The sequence below is a fragment of the Gavialis gangeticus genome, unplaced genomic scaffold, assembly GCF_001723915.1.
Source record: "Gavialis gangeticus isolate Ggan-Ray unplaced genomic scaffold, GavGan_comp1, whole genome shotgun sequence".
Classification (NCBI taxonomy): domain Eukaryota; kingdom Metazoa; phylum Chordata; order Crocodylia; family Gavialidae; genus Gavialis; species Gavialis gangeticus.
This window is the reverse complement of record NW_017729022.1, coordinates 97,974,944-97,979,546: the sequence shown is the minus strand read 5'-3', so window position 1 is coordinate 97,979,546 and position 4,603 is coordinate 97,974,944. Positions and strand designations below refer to the sequence as shown.

The 4,603-nt window shown below is 47.2% G+C and overlaps 1 long non-coding RNA gene across 1 annotated transcript in view; it reads right to left on the bottom strand.

Moving 5' to 3' along the window:
- Positions 1-409: 409 nt before the first annotated feature.
- Positions 410-4,603, bottom strand: part of LOC109296309 — a 51,964-nt gene continuing 47,770 nt past the window's right edge. The window contains exon 3 of the long non-coding RNA XR_002096951.1: positions 410-1,011. This is a non-coding gene — a long non-coding RNA (uncharacterized LOC109296309). The remainder of the gene's footprint in view (positions 1,012-4,603) is intronic.

Here is a 4,603-nt window from a genome sequence, read left to right as displayed (position 1 = left end):
TTTTTTTTCATTAACTATAGCTGCTTAATAACTGCTTTCTCATAAGAGTAGTGGGTGGTGGGTGTTTGTTGCCGCCCCATTGATAGGCGATTGCTGTCAGTGTTGTTGGTGGTAAGGTTGTCTGGCTTTTTTTGTTTGTTTGTTTTTTCTGGACTGGACTACATTTCCCAGCATGCCCAAGTTCATTGGTCTTTGTACAGTTTGCAATGGGGGCTCCCATTGGAACCCTCCAGTTTCCTGCCCAGGTACACCATCAATCTGTTTGTGTAGTGCCACATATGGCTTTTGGAGGTGTGTTGTGAATTGTTTTATAAATTTTTTTTGGAATATTTTTCAAAATGTGGCTTGCTGTTTGGCTTTTTTCCCCCTCCCTGTGGGGCTCTTTCACATGTGGGTGATGGTGCATAATGCCCCCCTCCCCTTAAACACTCACAGTCTGAAAGCAGCAAACCCCTAGCCCAGTCCAGATTGCCTCCCCCTTCCCCTGACCATCCTCCCTTCTGCCCCCCATCTGCAATACTGTATGCCCCTATAGACAGAGATTTAAAGTGTAAAAAAAGAATGTATTTTTATTTTAGAACAAAGCACTCCTGGGGTTGTTATCAGCAATATATCCTGCCAGATAATCACACACAAGGGCCGCCCAACCAGCCTCTCCTTGAGGATATCTCCTCAGTCCCTGTGCTGCTGCCCCACAACTCTATTGTCTGGTCACTGCCTGTTGCACTTCTTCTTCCCACAAGTCCTTGAAAACCTCTCTGTGGCTGTCAGATACTGTGCAACAAGCAGGCTACCAGAATAAAGCTCAGTAGATTTTATTGGTCCATCCTGAGCTGGCACGTAAGCACCCTCCATTGTCCTTTCAGTTGGCCAAACACACATTCCACGGTCATCCTGTAACTGCTGAGGCAGTAGTTGAAAGCCAGCTTCTGTGGGTCAGTAACACTCCCTCCATAAGGCTTCATAAGCTAGGGCTTTACAGGGTAGGTTCAGACTCTTTGCTTCTCTTCACTTTGTGAGCAAAAATAACTATATACAATATTAAAATGTAAAAAAAAAAAAAAAAGTTTTTTTTCAGTTCACTATCCACTGTTCACTATCCACCCTTCACTGGCCTGTGGGCTCGTCCCTGGCGAGTTCTGCCCACAAATTTTCTGTGAGGAGGGAGGAAAAAGGAAGAAGATAAAGAGGAGGGGGGCTTGTCGCACAGTTAAAAAATATGGACTTTTGCAATGCGGCCCCCCACCCCACACACACACATACATGAACGCACATGCATGCGCACAAGCTCAGTGGGACATATTACCTAAATAACACCCAGGATGCTGCGTACCCTGGGTGTCAGGTCTGGCAGGCAACGTCATGCTGCCCTTCGACTCATGGCTCTGGAGTGGGATGTGATGATGAAGTTTAGGTTGCAGTATTGAAGGAAGTCATGTAACCACTCACTCCCTCCCCTCCAAAGTTTCAGACTACTTGCAGAAAACTTACCATTATCGCTGCCGCTGCCACTGCCATCGGGAGCCATGGCCACTGCACTGGCAGAAAACGAGGGGTACAGGGCTCGCAGCAGGTAGAGAGTACTGAGGGGGCTGGAGGACAGGAGGGTACACGGGTGGGGGGAGGACACAGACAATAGGTGGCAGGGGGGCACCAACAATTAAGAGGGGGTAGAAAATGATGCTATAGCTCTCCCCCATTCTTTCAATAATAAAAATAAGAATAAAATAAGAATAAATTGTTGGACTGGTCAACCAAACAAACACGTCCTGACCTGACTGCAGAGGAAGGAGGGGTGAGGAGTGAAGGAGGATAAAAAAGAATGCACAGCTCCACCTACTGGCTGGAGGCTGGAATGCAGCGGCCCCACGTGGCAAAGGGGATTGATTAATTACAAGTCTTTGGAGTCTCTGGCTGTTTGCATGAACAAAATCCACAGTTGGAGCAGCATAACAGGAACGTGACGCAATTTAAAACATCTCTGAGTAGTGTTAGTAGTTTAAGACGCTAAATGGACTTTAAAGTGGTGGGAAATCCTGGGTTGTGCAAACACAAATGCAGTTGCATTGACATAAATGGGAAATTTAGTTTTGTCTACACACGCCCACTGAGAACATTCTAGCTCCATCCTCTTTCGAACCTACCTTCAGGTAGTTGAAAGCTGCTATTAAATCCCCTCTCAGTCTTCTTTTCTCCAAACTAAATAAGCCCAGTTCCCTTAGCCTCTCCTCGTAAGTCATATGCCTCAGCCCCAAACCATTTTTGTTGCCCTCCGCTGGACTCTCCAATTTGTCCACATCCTTTCTGTAGTGGGGGGCCCAAAACTAAACACAGCACTCCACATGTGGCCTCACCAGTGCTCAATAGAGGGCAATAATCACTTCCCTTGATCTGCTGGCAACACATGTACCAATGCAGCCTAGTATGCTGTTAGCCTTCTTGGCAACAAGGGCACACTGTTGGCTCATATTCAAGTTGCCTTCTTGGCAACAAGGACCCACTGTAAGCTCTGGGTTCTTTTCTGCAGAGCTGCTGCCCAGACAGTCAGCCCCTAGCCTATACTGGTGCATGGGATTGCTCCGTCCTAAGTGCAGGACTTTGCACTTGTCCTTGTTGAACCTCCTGAGATTTCTTTTGGCCCAATCCTCCAATTTGTCTATGTTGCACTGAATCCTAGCCCTACCCTGCCAGCATATTTACTACTCCCCCCAGATTGGTGTCATCTTCAGACTTGCTGAGGGTGAACTCTGTGCCATCTTCCAGGTCGTTGATTAAGACATTGACCAAAACTAGCCCCAGAACTGACCCCTGGCGTACTCCCTAGATACCAACTGCCATTAGACATTGAGCCATTGATTACTACCCTCTGAGCCTGATGCTCTAGCCAGTTGTCTATCCATCTTATAGTTCCTTCATCCAGCCCATACTTCTTTAGCTTGCCTGTGAGAATGTTGTGGGAGACTGTATCAAAAGCTTTGCTGAAATCAACATATACTACATCCATTGGTCTCCCCGTGTCCACAGAGCCAGTCATCTCATTGTAGAAGGCAATCAGGTTCGTCAGGCATGACTTGCCCTTGCTGACTGTTCCTTATCACCTTCTTCTCCTCCAAGTGCGTAGAAATGGATTCTTTGAGGATCTGCTCCAGGGACTGAGATGAGACTGACTGGTCTGTAGTTCCCTGGATCCTCCTTTTTCTCATATAGGCACTACGTTTGCCCTTTTCCAGTCATCCGGGACCTCTCCTGATTGCCATGAATTTTCAAAGATTATGGACAGTGATTCTGCAATCTCATCAGCCAATTCCCTCAGCACCCTTGGGTGCATCCCATCTGGCCCCATGACTGGCATTTCTAAATAGTCCCTAACCTGTTCTTTCACCACTGTTGGCTGCTCACCTCCTCCCCCAAACTGTGCTACCTGGTGCAGTAGTTTGGGAGCCTATCTTGCCTGCGAAGACTCAGGCAAAAATGGCATTGAGCACTTCAGCCTTTTTCTGCATCCTCTGTCACAACATTGCCTCCCCCATTCAGTAAGTGACCCACACTTTCCCTGATCCTCTTCTTGCTACCAACATACTTGTAGTTACCCTTCATATCCCTTGCTAGCTGCAACTCCAGTCATGCTTTGGTCTTCCTGACTTCATTCTTGCATGCCTGAGCAATGTCTTATACTCCTTCCTAGTTGTTTGTCCAAGTTTCCACTTCTTATAAGCTTCCTTTTTGTGATTTAGTTTACTGAAGAGGTCCCTGCTAAGCTAAGCTTATCTTCTGCCATACTTGTTAGTCTTCCTGCATATCGGGAAGGTTTGTTCCTGGACTTTAAAGAAGTACAGCCAGCTCTCCTGGATTCCTCTCTTCCTCAGACTGGCTTCCCAAGGGATTCAGGAACATGAATTCCCCGAGCAAGTCAAAGTCGGTTTTTTGAAGTCCAAAGTCTATACTCTGCTGCTCTCCTTCCTTCCTTTCCTCAGGATCCTGAACTGAATCATCTTGTGGTCACTGCTGCCCAAGTTGTCATCCATTACTACATTCCCCATCAATTCTTCCCTGTTTGTGATGTGACCATCTGGTCAAGAGCACGGCCCCTTGTTGGCCTTTCCAGTACTTGCACCAGAAAGTTGTCCCCAGTACTCTCCAAAAACTTCCTGTGCACCTGTGAATCACCTGTGCTCTGCTGCATTGCCCTCCCAGTAGATGTCAGTGTAATTGAAGTTCCCCATGAGGAGAGGTTCCAGACAAACCACAGTCCAACCCCAGCTCCTCAATGGTAGATCAGATGGAAGAAGGCTGCAGCAAGATGGAGATCTTCTGTCATCGAGGGTTCTCCCTTGCCACTGGGCTCAGATCTCCACCTTGTCAAGATGGTGGTTGCTGTTTCCATGCATCAGCTTCTTCGCATAAAACAATCACATGCAGACTTCTACCACAGTAAACAACACACTGTCCTGTACCATCCTCCAAGAGCCCTGTGGCTATGGAACAGTCGTGATGGAGAAAGGATTAGTGAATGGTGGTGAGTGGTGGTGTTTTCAATGCTGTGAAAAATAGAGAAAGGCCTTGTCTCCACTGGAAAGGGTTTATCAGTACAGATGTGCTATAG